Raw genomic sequence first — 16,129 nt, 5'->3', positions numbered from 1 at the left:
CTCGGCCGGTGCCGTGTCCGCACTGAGCGCTGCCCTGCCCGGCTCCCGGCACCGCTCGGGGACTCCCCGAGGGGAAAAGGGAGTCGCCGATGTGCTGGCAGGATCGGGAGTTTCCTGATGACTTTGCACGGTCAGTACTTCGGAAGCGTCACAAAGTTTCGTGGTCTTAAAATATGCATGGCCTTAAAATAAATACACCTCCTTTTTTTTTTTTTTTTTTTTTTTGAATATTCTTTTGGCTACCCCCGGCCCTGCAGTCTTTTACTGAAAGCAATAATGCTTCTGACTAATTCCACCTCAAGCAATGCATTTCTGTAGAAGGAGGACGTAATTTTCTATTACTCTCGGCATGCTTTTGGAAAGTGAGAGTGCAAAGTTCTCTTACTGCATCCTCTATCCCTCAGGCTCCGTAATCACAGGCAGAACCCGCCCAGAGCTTCTGTTGCCCCAGTTTTGAAATAGCAGCAATGCTTTTCACCCAGCTCTGTAAAACATGCGAGATCTGCTCAAAGGCCACCTGCCAAATTAGCCAGGCCAAGAGCTGGATTCCACAGACAACACTCATTCACTGCTGCTCTTCAGCCCCAACACACTTTAGTTTTAAGAGAAGGAGGACAGCTCAAGGAGGAGTCACTGGGAATGACAAAGAAAGTCTGGGTAAGTGCACATGCTGCGCTTCATTCTGCCCTCATTTAGGGCAGGGGAAACCAGGAGGAGAATCTCATGTATTGAAAGGAAGCTGGAATGAAATAAGAACACAAGCAGCTTCTTGCAGGCTGTGTTGGGCTATGACCATACAGCTCTTTGATGTCCCTATTGGATGGTCTAGAGAGGGGCAATAGGAATGAGACCCTGATATCCCTCCTTGCAAGGGCACAGCAGTGTGTGCAGCTGGAGAGAGGCTCAGCAGCAGAGCCCTGTGTCTGATACATCCAAACTGTGATACAACTGTGACCCCAAGCACTAGGGAGCAAGAGATGATGCTGGGGGAGCGCTGTGGCTGGCACTGGCTCTGCAGATTTGCAGCCTCTCTGTTGCAAGTGCAGTAATTTTGGCCCCTTGATGAGTGTGGAAAGACTTGGGGTCTGCCTCACACGTAAAGATGCTCAGGGTCAGCAAAATGGGATGTCTGATGCTGCTGTCCTTGGGGCCACAGAGAGAGTTCAATGACTGAAGGCATATCCAGATATCCAGCCTGTGCAGTGGGAACCCCTCGGAGTAGCTTTTCAGGAGCTGGAAGGTATGCTCAAGACTGTTGGTGAATTTTTTATTATTTGCATCTCCCAGTACTGAAACACCAGAAAATCTAGCCCAAGGCTCCCAGAGAAGCTAGGGAAAATAATCACCCCTTTAGCCCAGCTTCCCTGGGTTCAGCAGGATGAATAAAAACAGTAGAAATAACCAAACTTCACCCATAGTTGGAAATTCCCTTTAAAGAAAATACAGTAAAACATCCCAGTGGAAACTCAGGCACGGAGCAGGACCTGTCGAGTCCTGCTGCCTGCAGTCTGTGTTTCATCCCTGGGGCCAGGGCCATCTGTGAGCACATCACATATGCAGGGCTGGTCTTCAGCAGCCTGAGGTGAACGTGCTGTTCAGATCCATGGGGCTAAAAACAAGCCCATCATGAGGATTTCATAGGATTCTTATGTGGACTCAGCTGCATGCTCCCCATTTCAAAGGACAAACCCCTTTTAGAAGGAGAAAACTTCTTTTAGAAGGACAAACCCATTTTCCAGGGGGAAGAAGGGATATATTATGATAAGAGCTGACTTCTGGCAATGGCACCAGCTGCTGGGAGGTCAGGCCTTTGCTGTTGCCTATTCCTGAGTGTGTGACAGACCTCCCTGGTCACACATGCTGCTCTCCTGTAACATCCCCCTTCCCCTGCAGCCCCACCATTCAGAAAAGAGAAACCCCAGCCCATTAAGGCAGACAACAGTGACCAGTGCTTCCTTGAGAAGCTTGCTGCAGACACACAAAAGGGAACAAGAAGGAGCTGTCAGAGTCTCAGATTATGATCCCAAGATTATTTCTAATGAACCATCAGATTCAGTCTGCTTTGGAGAAGCCCTTCTCTCCCTCCCCAGGCACCACTGGTGGCTGGAGAGCAGCAAATGCACAAAACACACATGAAAATACAACTGATCAGCAGCACACATGAAATGAGTGTGGCAAGCACTGATCCCTGGTATCTTAATCTGTTGCTTTGCCAGGTTCATTGGAAGGACTGAGAAATGAGTATTTGCTGTAGAGTGGCAATGGCTCCTTCCCTGACAGGCTGTGGACTCCTCGTGGAAGGGACACCCTGTTCCCTGTCTGCACAGTGCCTCCCACCATGGGCTTCAGACCACGGCTGGAGCTATTTATGGATGTTAAAACAATATTGGTAAACAAAAATTATGATCAAAAGGTGCTAAAAACACACTGCAGAGGGAAATTATTCATTACTGCCAAGGTCTGAACTGCAGCTGACTTGTAGGTGAAGAGGAAGTGCTGTGCCTTTGATGCAGTGCATGCTTGATTCCCTCTCTCATTAGTAGTGCTCGTTACTGTCTTCTCAGCAGGTTTCTGCCACATGCTTTGCTTTTTCCCAGGACCTTGGTGCCACTGAGTGAGATTAACCCCAAGCTTTGGTCTGATGACCACATTGAATAGAAATTAAACAGTGTCTAGTTTCTGCTGGAATCTGTTGTACTCCTCCCTGAGGCCTGGGTGTCCGGCCACTGTGAAAAAGAGCCTTTCTAGAGGATATTTTGCCTTTTCACCCAGCTGTGTAATTCTGGAGCAGCAGAAGCAGCTTTCCCTGGCCTCCTGCCGGTGAGGCTCCCATCTGCTGGTGGGCCGGGTGCACTGACACCGAGGAAAGGCTTGGGAGGAGATGGGGGGAATGACACTGGTGCTTGTGATCATCTTGTGGGTCATCTCCTCTCTGCTTCCTACCAGCTGCATTAGCTGTCACCCTGCCTGTGGGATTTCCATGGACCTCTGTGTATCCTGATACTCAGTGCTGGGTTTTAAATTTTATGGCATCACTGTTACGTGCTGGCTGAGAGGAACCTTGCAAAGCCTCAGCCTATCCCCTGCTTGAGGCTGTTCTGCAAGTTTCCCCAAGATGGACACCTAAGATCTTGCCAAGCAATCCTTTCCAGATTTACAAACTCTCAAAAAGTTTTCCTAACACCTTATCTGAACCATCCTTGTCGAAGTGGGGACCCATGACATTTTGCCCTGAAAGATAGGGTGCCAGGTTCTGCCACTTTTTTGTATTAAAAGGAAAGGTCACTGCTGCTGAGAGCAGCGAGCTGGAATACTTGCTTTCTCAAGCAGTGCATTGATTTTCCATCATTTCCTGTAGCCCTTTGCACCTGCAGAATGTGACTTTTCAAATATTATTTCATAAATGCACTAGTGTTTATGCTCACTTTGCACTGATAAAAGAGCCTTAGTTCACAGCAGCAGAGAACAATGGTGGACTATTCACCATTGGGTGCTGGATAAATACTGGCAAGGTCAGTGTATCCAACAAGGAGAGGTGACCAGAGGATTGCTATTTACATAGGTTATAACAAGATGCTTCCTGTATCTTTTTAAAATCTGGGGCCAGATTTTGCCACGTGTTCATACAAAGTAGCACTGATGCCTTGAGAAATCACCTTGAAAATCACCATCAAAAGGACGGGGCTGGGAAACAACAGCAGCCAATTGCAGAGACATTCTGCATCCCGAGGAATCCCACGGGTTTGGTGGGTATGAGAGTGTACATTGCCTGAAATTAATCAGGCTCTTATGCCTCATGAGAAAAAAAATGCTAAGGGTTAGAATAGTGCATGTAGCATCTGATCCTGAGTAGTCAATATTGCAACCTTGCTAATTCCACAGCTTGTCAACCTTCCTGTTACCCCCTGACCACATGAAAAAGCTAATGACTTCCCAGGAACCATTTTACAATTATGTCCTCATTTCCTCTGAAATATTCCTAAAGACCAAGGAACTAAAAACTGGGCAGTCTCTTCTGATTTTTAACATGATGGCCTCTGTCAAAATATAGTTCAAGGAAACATTCCTTTAACTTTCTTCCTGCCAGAATTTAAAAATAAAATAAAACAAAAAGCAGCAGCTTTTTTTCTTTTAAAAGCACCAGTGGTGATGGAAGCAAACCAAATTACAGGCTCTAAGGACAACCCTCTGCCTGCATCTACTGGAAATGCTGGTGGTAGGATGGAAACTCCCATCAAACCTTTTATTCAATAGTAGCAAGTAGGGTCTGTATTGTCTTTTGTACCAGGCATTTCTATTTCATTAGTTTATGTACCGTTCCCAGCTGGGAGTTTGCTTTCTGCTGATGTCTGATTGAAGGGCTCACCTGAGGAAGGGATGTGATTTACAGATACACACTGGACAGCATATTGACCTTGGCACAAGGATGGGAGTTGTGCAGTTCCTCTGACAGCAAGAGCAGCAAACCTGCCAAGGCTCCCATGAGGAGCATGGTCAGGGTTTGCCTCCTGCTCTGCAGAATATCTCTGTTTTCTGCTGTTTCTTGCACACCCAAGGAACACAGCCACAGCTTTTCTCCATGCTGCCCAAAGCAACTGGTTGGTTCTGCTCTGCACCTCTGTGGTCAGGGTTGTACAAAGAGAAGATGTACAAAGGTTGTACAGGGATGGCTCAGATGGGAACCAAGGACCTCGTATCCCAAGGAAACCCAGTAAATCTCTGCAGCAAAACCCCACCAGGGCATTGCCCACATGTGGCAGAGCACAGCAGCTCAATGCACAGCTGCTCTGGCTTGCAAGGGAACACAGCTCAGAGGGAGGAGATGGAGGGAAGGAATTTTTCTGCTGTCACACAGATCTCCTGTGAGTGAGGCTTTGCACAGAGCAGGGACTCTCACTTTCAGTGCTTGTTCTCATAGCCTGATTATGGTGGCTGGGAATGAGAAACTAGAACATTTCAAGCACAAACAGTGCTCTGCACTGCTCAGGGCATGGCCAGACCTCCTCTCAGAGCCTGTGGTTTGTTGGGTTAGTACTGCTGACAGTGGTGAAGAACAGTCTGGCTGCTATACTAAATCTATATATTGATGGCAGCTAAATCATGTACTTTTTAAAGAGGTTGCTGTATTTCCAGCTGGTTTCAGTGAGACAGGCTCTACCCTTTTCAGTGTCATGAAAATAATCCACACAAACACCCATGAGCCTGACCTTCTCTGAAGTTTGCTATCAGTGAAAGTGGAACAGAAAAAGCTACTTCATTTCTACAGATGTTCCCAGCAATAGAGTGATTTCAGCAAAGCCAGAGAGAATTCCGGTTCCTCTCTCAGCTGAGGAAGACAGCACAGTCATATGTCATTGGGAAAAAAAAAAAAGAAAAAGAAAAAATGAAGTGAGTGTTTGTGGTGGTGCTTTTTTTGGGGGGGGAGGCTTTTTTTTTGTTTTGCTTTTTGTGTTTTGTTTTGGTTTTTTTTTTGTTGTTTGTTTGGGGTTTTTTTGGCTGCTATTTCTGCAGTTACAGCTACAGCTAAAAGCAGCAGTAGCAGGTTACAGCAGAAACTGAATATGCTACTGTGCAGAGGTTCAATTCATTGAACTGGGCAGATATAAATGGGCTTTTAAACTTCAGAAATTAAATTAAACAAAACACAATTATCTCTTTCAATGAGGGCATGTCCAGAAAGCACCAGCTGGAGACAGTACAAGGTAGCTCAGGCGTATGTTGCGATGTTTAAAACCTGAAGCAATGAGAGCTGCACTGAAGCTTACTCTGTTTTATTTCCATTTGGCATCCTGGAGCTAATGGAGTGAAGGATCTTGAACAAAGTGCCTCAGTCAGCCTCTCTGTGGCTTATGCCCTGAAATGCCCCTGGCCTACAATTCTGTCCTGTAATCCTCCAGAGGGCTCTCCCAAAGGCAGGATGGAGGATTACAGCCATCCCCAACCTCCTGGTTTGAACAAAGCAAGACCTAATAATTAGTGAGAGATTAAAAACTTGCTGCTCAAATTGCAGGGGTGGCAGAGAGGGACATGCTCTGAATGCACTGTCAATCCATGCTGTACTGCAACATGGATCTCACCCAAGCTTGCACAGAGTGTGTGTGTTAAGGCTCCCTGTGCTCCTCTTTGCACCACGAGCCTGGGGAGAGCCAGGAGCTGCTCAGCCTTCTGCTGAAGGGGGGTCAAATCCCTCCAGGCTGAAAGCATCAGGCTCATGTCACGTTTTAGTGATGTCCACAGATCATGTGGAAAAGCTTCATGCTGCCCAGCAAAGCAGCTGAAACTCAGCTGTAAGATAATCAGTGAGAAGGAATCACGGTTAAACATTATCTAGAAATAGGGTAGGCCCAGAATATAAACTCTGGCTCCATGCTAGGAAAAGATTAGGAATTAGGGGAAAAATGTAGTAAAGGTCTGCTGTTCTGACAGTTATCATCCACACTGCAGTGCAGTATATATGACTTTACTGTTGTCCTGTACTTTTTGTTCCCAGTTCTCTCCTCAGCTGTGTGTGTGTGTCTGAGAGTCTGTCAAGCAGCTGTGTGGTGTTTTACTGCCTGCTGGGTTAAACCACAACCACTGTCTTTTCCTATTCTGCTCCCGTGGCTGTGCTTTCTCTGGTCATTGGTTTGTAGTCAGCCAGACTATTCCTGCAGAGCCCAGCAGAGCTCATGGTGTTAAACCAGCCAAGCATGCAGTCAAGGCAAATGCTAACTTTCCAGATTCTCCTCTCAGGACATCCAGAGCTTGACAAAGTGGGCATGACTCCATGGATCTCGTGAGCCACTGTCTGGCTACACAGGAATTTATGGCTGTGTGGTTGCTACAGCTTCAGCTGAAGAAGAGATATTCTTAACTAGTTTTCCAATGAAATCTTCATTGGACAATGCAGAAGCCAAGAAAAGAAAACCATTCTCAGCTGAAGTCTTTCAAATGTGTTCTTCAGTCAGCCAGGAGTGCACAGAGAAACTTAATCCTAAATCCCATTCTTTGTGACCACACTTAGGAGTAGCAGTGAATGACACAAGCCAAAATCTCCTCCTTTTGATTGCAGGGCCTCAAACACCTCCCCTGAGTTTGAAGAAGTCTCATCTGTGACTGCATGTTGATGTTTGTGAGTGTGACAATGAAACTTAAAAAATTGCTATGAGAAGACTATAAAGGAAAAGGTATCAATCAACAGCAGCATGGAACCTCTTCATGTCCTTCCATAGTGTGTTAAGTAATGACTGAATAAAGTAAAAATATGTAACAGCTGAATGAAATATTAGACAGCACAGAAACACATGGCATTGCTCAAAATATCAGTTTTTCCTGCATGGAGAATTAGTGCTAGCTCTATATGGACTTAGTCATCACAACTTTCCATCCACTCCAGCTTTTGAAACAATTAATCTCATGGAAGCCAGAGCAGGGAATCCTGCTGGGGAACCAAATGCTTTTGGTGAAAGATCCAACAGCAATGAAAACAAATGTACCTGACTTTCTGGGTTGTGCTTAGAGAAAGTCCCCATTAGTTACAGTGACAGATGTGAATATTTCTGTTTTCCTCCAGCAAGTCTTTCTTGACAACTTTAAATCGTATTAAGTGATATTAAGTAACTATCATATTAACTAAGTGGGGGGCAGGAGGGGGAGGAATCTTTTCATAACTAGCTTCAGGTATCTGGGTTTTTTCTTGTCTGAAAAACCTGCCCATTGGAATATTGGTTGTAAAACCAGTCAACAATTTGAAGAAACCAGAAGAAACTCATGTAACACGAGCATTTCCCAGGTGTTGAGTGTCCACACTCCAGATGCAGAAAGTGCAGAGAGGTTCTATCGAGTGGGAAATGTTCACAATGTCCAGACTCATGGAACCAGCTAAAATCAGTCTGTTTGCTGACTGCAGGGAGGGAAAAGAGCACCTGGGTGACATCCCAGCTCTGCCACACCGAGGGGAAGGAGGTGTGAAACCCCAAGTGCAGGTGACTGAAAGAGGGCACAGCAGAGAGATACTCAGCTTAGATGGTGGGATTGAGGACAGGAGCAGGGAAGGCAAGTTTTCCAGGAGACAGACTGTAACAGGAGGCAATGAAATCAGCTGTGATTTTACCATTTGTTTCACAGAGGCTCTTGGACAACCCTGCCTGACACCAGAAATCACATCCAAGAAATAACAAGCTTAGACTACAACACATGTGGGTGGTAGAATTTATTTTATGGAAGGGATAAAAACCTCCACCATAACCAAAGCAGTAAGAAGAATGCCCAATATTGATCCTTTTTAATCTTGGCCAAAGGACAGCTGGAACATTTCTGCTGATATTTAAAGCAAAGTAATCAGCATGAAGCAGATATTCTCTGCTTAGGAAGTTTCAACCCAAATAGTTGCAATTTGGCAAAACTATGAGCAGCTGCAATGAATTATTGTTGCTGGAAGTGCTGGTCCATTTTAGCAATAGGTGGTGTACCTGCGTCTCTTGCCATATGCACAAAATTCAGTATTGCAAAGACAGAAATGAAGGTTGACACTGTTAATCACTAACACCTAAAGCATTTTAAGGAATTCAGGGAAAGCAGCTTTTTTCTTGGAGTTAAGGGGTTGTAATTTCACTCTTTCTTGCAGAGAAAACATTGGTTGCTGAAGTTAAATTTTCGCAGGTCAAGAAAATTTTTAAAAAGCCCTCCAAGTGGTTTCTAGTCTGGTTAACTGAGCCTGTGAATTTTGAGAACACCTCAGACAGACATCTTATTTCCCAAAGCCTTTTGGAAAGCCTAATAGAGATGAAATGAGAAGCATTTTATTATCCATTCCAGCACAGGGGCCAGAAGAGGGAACAACAGGGGACACTGCTGGACCCAGGGACATGGATGCTGTGTCTTCTCTACGCTGGAAACTCAGGGGTGAAAATGTGGGCATAGTTTGTATAAGATATGGAGCGTAGGAGAGTGAGGATGAAGAATGAGGTGATGGAAAGAGGTGCAGAAGGAGCAGTCTATGAGCTGGATTGGCAGTTGTATAAAGAGATCAGTATAATGACAGCATCCTGGGTCTTGAACATAAATTCTTCAACCAGATTCTAGGGGAATATTTTTGCTATTGCCTAAGCAGGACAGGTGAATTTTCAAAGTTCAAACACAAAGAACCCCAAAGACTCTCTGGGATGAATATTTGCTGGGCTATACCCTTTAGGATCAGAATTGTACTGAAGCACATCAAAAGGATGTGCAAAAGAGCACAAGTGTCTCATTAAGTAGACCTCAAAAGCCACACCCAAAGACAAGCTCTGTTCCCAGTTTACCACCCTGCATGTGTCCTGTGTAAAAGCAATGGGAAGCAGCTGGGGAATGCAGAGCTCTGCAGAATGTCCCAAAGCTGGCACAGGCAGAAGGAAAGTCCACAGGCCCTGGGGTGTCAGCAGTTCCCCCCACACATTTCTGCTCTGGAAAGGGGATACTCAATGATTCATAGCAAGCTCCAGCACTGTTTGTGTGGTGCCACCATAGAAATACTTCATTCAGAAGGGGCTGTGTTGCCAGACAAGTTAATGCCGTGGGGAGCATGACACATTTATAGCTCTTTATGGCAAAAAGCGGGCAGCCAAGTGTACAATGAGTCTTGAAATCTTTGTAGGAGCCCCATAATTGTTTCTGTGGGCTGATTGGGTAAGAACATGGAGCTCTATGCCCTACCAACCACAGGTTCCTTTCCATTTAACTCACTCTTTAACCAATTACACCTTCACTACAATTTTAAACCATCTATTGCATGTTTGGCTCTTTAGCAAAGTCTTCTAATCCATACTACCCTCCTCTAAATTTTAAAGGCATATCTCCAGATCTGAATTTCAGCAAATGAGGCATTTCTTCCTGGGGGCCACACCTTCACCAGGAGAGCTGCAGCATTTTAAAGGGGTGCACTGAGCTTTCTCCCCATCCTGGGAACACTCAAAGCCCAAAAGCCCAAAAGTTTTTCCAGGATGCCCACTGCAGCAGGGGGCCAAGCTGAGTGCAGATCAAGGCCAGGCTGTTCAGCCTGGGTGTTTATATCCAAACCTGCTCAGGATGCTGCAAAAGGACAGAGGGAACAATGCTGCTCCCAGTCCAAAGACAACCTCCCTCTGCAGAGAGGTTTTGCTGCTCTTTCAAGAGCAGCCAAGAGCAGAGTGTGCTCTGCAGTGCCCTGGCCCCCAGGAGCAGCAGGAGCCTGTCCCAGGGAGTGCCTCGTTCATCCAGAAGGGCTGAGCCCCCAGCAGCTGTGCCAGAGCCCCCCGGAGCTGCCAAGTCTGCTCACATCCACAAAGGCCCCACGTGCTCCCTGGAGCAGCCCCTGCACGTGGCTGTAATTCTGTCTAAATTCACCCTTGAACCCTGTGGGCTTTGCAGGCTCCCCCTCTCACCCCGGTGCTGTGCAGACAAACCCCTCTTCATTGCGTTCAAGGGAGGGAATATATAAATAAAAGCTGCAGCACAGAGGAGCACACAGCCCTGGCTGTGCATGGGGAGCATCTGATGGAAAGGAGCCAAGTGGCTACTGAGCCCTAGAAGTAAAAAACAACTGGTTTTTATGGAGAATTACAAATCAAGACCCAAAGAGATTTGAATTAAATGAAATTCCAAAGAGAAGCAGCTCAGCAGCACAGCAAAGCCCCCAGTCCTTGGGAGGAAGAGGGCTTCTCCCCAGTAGTGCTGCTCTGCTGGGAGCCTCTCTCATTCTTCCCCTTGGCTTTTTGACCTGTCTGAGCATTCACACAACCTAAATATTTATAGTACTTATTTCCCAGTGCTCCTTGGATCTTTGGAAATGTGCAGTGTCTCTTGTTTGGGTCATGTCCTCACTACTGCTGCTGCTGCAGAGGAAGGGCTGGCTCTCCCAGGCAATGGTGAATGTGGTATCCAGATCCTCCATTCCAGCCTGAGCAATCCTGATGGGCAGCCTATGGATTTCTCAGCTCTATCCATTGCACTTCCTGATAGAATTTTTGTTTTCAGCTTTTTCCCCATCTCTGGACATGTTAAAAGGAGTCACTGTCAGAGCAGGCTATTGCACAGCCTTTGGGCTGTGATTGTCCCTGTAAGATCACCAGACCCTTTTGTTCTGACCCCTGTAAGAGGGGAAATAATGGCACAGCTTTGACATAAGGACTTGTTCTTTTTGTTGGTTTTATTTTTTTTCTTCTTTTTCATCTTGAGAACATCAAATCTTCTGGATCAGACAGGCCTTGCTCAGGGCAGTGTTCCTAGAAGCAAGATTGGTTTAGCTTTGACCTCCAGCTGCACCCTGAGCAGGAGCAGGCCATGGGTGCAGATGGACACAAATTCCTCTGGCTCAGTGTTTTTGCTGGCCAGATGCAGGTGGCTCCTGGCCAGAAGCTGTGGGGCTGCATGAGCGAGGCCCTGAGCCTGGCATGGGGGGCAGAGCCCCTACACTCAAACCCAGGGGTGGGAGTTTGTCTCTCCACCCGAGACTCCCTGGGCAGGGCAGGGTGCCAACATCTGGCTGGGGAATGTCTGCTTGGCACGGCTGCTTGTGACACGGGCGAGGGCGGCACGCCCGCCCGCGGACTCGCAGCCACGCATTTTATACTTCTTGTTTGCTTTTCATTCCAATCTCTTGCAGTTTTGCAAACCCTTGACAACCAAGCCAATTGTGATTTACAGTGAATTACTTGCAACACCATCCAGTCAGAGGAAACCCCACCAAAAAAAAAGAAATCAACGAAGTTTGTGGGGTCTCTTGTAGCGTCTGCTGCATGACCCCAGCTGGGGAGGGGGTGGCTCACTCCTTTACCACCCTGCCTGGATGCCAGGGATGAGCAAGGCAGCTGAGAAACTCCAAACACTGTGTGAAGCAGGCTTTCATTAAAATAAAATACACCAGGCACATTGCATTGTATTGATTTGTAATTCTCACCAGCGGTTTCTTTCATAAAGTAATTGCAGATGCTCACTCTTACTGCTTGCAAAGAGAGCAGTCCAAATCTTTGTCTTGCTTAACAGCTTCTGCATCAAAGACCTCATGAGAGGCTTGGACACTTTAAAAGGATCAGCAATTATTTGTGGTGCTGGCTTTGCATTTAGTTTCCTTGCATATTCATGCCAGTGATATTTTAACAGGCACATAACAGGAGGAAGCAAAGACTGACAGTAGGGGATCCAGCTGAAGTGAAGCAGATGTCTTTTAAATTCAGAACACATACAGCACAGAAACACTGAGTGATCGAACACAAACTAGAAGCGAAACCAGAAAAAACAGATTTTATACTTAAAACTGAGCACTGCAGAAAGAACAAAGAACCTGAGTGGTGCAAAACAAACTTATATTAAAAAACTCTTCACTCTGAACGCCCTACTGCATTGCCAAGGAGCACAGGTTAGGAATTTCAATAAACTTAGTTTTATGTTGACTGTGTCCCTTTAATTATTACTTTTTGGCACAGCATGTAGGACACCTCCAGGCCAAAACACAAGAGATGTTGAAAGTGCAACCGTTCCTTCCCTTTGGGAATGAAAGTTTTCTGATTATTATATAAAAATATTTGGATGTATTTTTTAGAGATTCATCGCATTAGCAGCTATATTATTAGCAGTGAGTCAGAGAACGTTTTGCTGATGTTTTAAAATACCTAACTTAAGGTCAGAACTTAACCACACCAAGCAGGCAGGCCTGGTGTGAAACAGCCTTATTCTCTCCAGTGGGACTGCTCTAATGAGCAAGGGTTGGCAGCATGTGATCTTAAACTGTGAACTGGATAGAGCAGCTCCATTTTAATTGCAAGGCACTGGGCACATCCAGGCAGGAGCAAAACGTAAGGATAAAAGAGCAAGTGTAGAGAAACAGCAGATAATTGTAAAATGAAAAAAAAAAAGAACCAAGGGTGGAGGGTTTCTCTTTTTGCTGGTTAATCTGGGAAACTTATTGAAATGTGGCAACAACCAGTGGTCATTAGAGGAGCACTGTGACCCAGGCAGTAAAAAAAGCTCAAATCTAGGCTTCTATAACAATCATGGGTCTGAAGAGCAACATTCAGCTTCCCTGGGAACAGCCCTCTTCTAAAAGCAGACCTGAAATGTAACCCACATGTCTGAGGCTATCTTTGGTGCAGAAGCCCTTCTGCACAAACCGATGTGATGAGTCCTTGGCAGAGGAGCAGAGTCACTTACAGCTCTGATTTGGCTTTTGCACAGCACAGATGAGGCCATGGGGAGAGGACAGGGGGCTGAGGAGGCTCAGCTGCCTTGTTTTGCTGCTACTCAAGATTTTATGAAATTCTGATCCATACAGATTAGACAACTGCCTCCCATCCCACACTTTAATTTCACTTGGGTTTCAGGGAAAGCTAAAAAAAAAAAGAAAAAAAAAAAGAAGAAAATTTGACTTAAAACACAGCTTCTGTTTTGGGTATGTGCCCACTGGCTTAAGCCACACTAGAGGGTTGGCTTCCCCCAGTATGGAGAACATTCCAAAATACAGCTCACACTTTTCCCAAAAACCTTGTGTTTCCCTGGGCCCTTGCACAGCCACGGGCTGGCTGTGAGGCAGAACCCATGGCATTCACACTGTTTTGCTTTTTACAAAAAATTAAATCTTCTTCCCTGCCAGAACCACAAAGGATGAGGGGAAGAGCAAAAAATTGCCAAGGCTGTCAGTGAAACCCTTCCTGAATAAGGTGACATAAGCCTCACATACAGAAGATTAAGCTTAATCTCTGAAAGGGGACAGCAGAAAGGCTGGTAGGCTTCAAAATGAGCTACAACAGCTGTGTTTTGGTTGGCCAACAACAGCTCCTGTTGGCTGAGGCTGGTGTGGCTCATGTGAACAAGTCAGATTATTAAAATACAGCGTTCAGCAACGCCGTCCTTGGAGCACTTGACAGCGCTGCCTTCTCCTTTGTGTGTCACTGCTTTGACTGAATGTGGTAGCAAAGCAAAGTGGAGTAATAATGTGAGGTGCCCATGACAACAGAGTCAGTGATAATCCTATGGTGCTGTCCTTAGTTCAAAGCAAAAGATACCATTTACTGGCTTAAAGCACTGTCTTTTTGTTTCAAAAGTACCTTTTGGGTAGGGAAATGCATGTCTTTCTCTTTGTCTGGCTTAACTGCTGGGCTTAATTGGCCTTATTTTAGAGCATAATAGATAAATCAGCAAGACATGTCAGAATTCAGAATAAATCAAGCTAAAAAGCTTTTCATAACTTGCAAGTCACCACAGAAGGAGAGAAACTGCCCATTTTCTCTAGTAATAAGCTATGCTACCAACCTGAACAGCAGTTTAAAATAATTAACAATACCAAAAAAGAAAGGGTGTGTATATGAGTGGTTCTGCAGAGCCACTCCACCCAGTACAATAGGAAAAAATTAACTGGGTGGACCTGCATTCCCGTGCCAGTTCAGAATGACTGCACTTTGTATTTCTGTGCCTGGAGATATACATTTCTTGCACGTGATCACAAGCATTGAGGCAAAAGAGGAGTTTGAAAAGCAAAGCAGGACAAAAAAAACACACTCAGGAAAAGAAATGGAAACAATTTCTACAACAAGATAAAGAGCAGTGAATTTTCAGGAGTGCTGGTTTCCTTCTTCACAGTAATTATATCATTTATTAGGCGATGTTTCCTGTATGAAATTTAGAATTATTGTCGGTGGATGTCATAACATCTATGTTTATTAAATAACTTTGGGGACCTTGCTGTGGGAGACCATAAGAGAAAAGAATGAGAGAGATAAATTGTCCAAGAAAGATCGAGTGCTCTGTTTGAATGCGAAGGACACTGCACACTTAATGGAGATGGGAAATAACCATGCAGTGCCCTTTCTCCTGCAGATGTAAAATGTCTGGTATTCAGCTTTAACCTGGTATTTAGGACATCTGTCATACTGACAATAATCAGGAGAAAAAGGATGCAAGCCCTGCCAGTTCCGGCTGGGAAGGAAGAGGATCAAAGGAGAAGAGTACGTGCAGAAACATATATAGGGAGATCTGGAACAGAAGGCTGAAGGAAGGATCATTGGGGTGACAAAAAAAGCCTGTGCCAGACACCAAAAAAGCCCACAGAGCAGCAATGTGTGCTGTTTGCAGAGGGTGTGCTCAAATGGGCTTTCATTGCCAGTGAAGGGCTTCAGGATGATTCTGCTCTGGGGCCCACACGCTTGAGGCTGATCAACAACTCTGCTCTTGGTGATAGCCTGGGGACCACAGAGCTGTGCCACCACCTTGGGACAGGGGCTGGAGGCTGAGGTCGGACAGAAAAGGTGGCTGGGCTCTGATATAGGTTCAAACAATGTGTTATGAGAGCTGTGTTGGTCTGGATCTGGTCACCATCACCTCTTTGTTGATAAGTTTGTTTCCTCAGGAGGGTCCAAGAATGAAAGCCAGCACCATTCACTCCACCTTCGTGACAAATATATTGGACTAATATTTATTTTTTAAAAATGACAAAAAAAATGGAAGTGTAGTTTTTGTTTGGAAAAACAAAAGTAATTGTATCAGTTGTACACAGAGAAATATTCAAAGTATTCAGGTTTTGTTTCTGGAGTCAAACCAACTTGATTTCCTCTCCTTCAATAAGATGTCCCTTTGGTATTTGACATATTTTCTGTTTTTTGAAATTCCAATTTTATTGTTGTTGTTAGTGAAATGGATTTTAAGGATCCTCCCAGTGTCCACTCATGAATAAATGTTGATTTATTAATTTCCTAAAATCCATCATCTTGGCTTTGTAATCTCACTTGGGGCGGCTCTACTGCAGGGGTGTGTGGGGCTCACTCCAGGTCTGCTCTCAGCCAGCACCCCTGGGGAGAGCTGAAGGTATTGCTGCTGTCAGCTCTGCCAGATCTCAAATCAGATCAGCATCACTGATCACTTGGCAAAAACAGAATCTCCTTGGCAAACATCAAGGAGGAGGAGGAGGAGGACAGGAGTTAAATGTAAACACTGCAAGGAACGGAGGTGCCAATCTCATCTGATGCCAAGAGCTTGGGCATTTTCATCTCTTGCTTCACTCTGCTCTTTCTTGTCCCTGTTGTGCACAAGTTGCTCCTGTCAGATTCAAGCAGAGGGAACTTGGTGAGAAGAATTCAGAGTCGGAGCTCTCCTGTCCTCTGGAAGCTGAGCACGTAGGTCAGACAGTGGGAGCAGGGGGCAGGAT

The sequence above is a fragment of the Parus major genome, chromosome 12, assembly GCF_001522545.3.
Source record: "Parus major isolate Abel chromosome 12, Parus_major1.1, whole genome shotgun sequence".
NCBI lineage: Eukaryota > Metazoa > Chordata > Aves > Passeriformes > Paridae > Parus > Parus major.
This window is presented reverse-complemented; position numbering follows the sequence as displayed.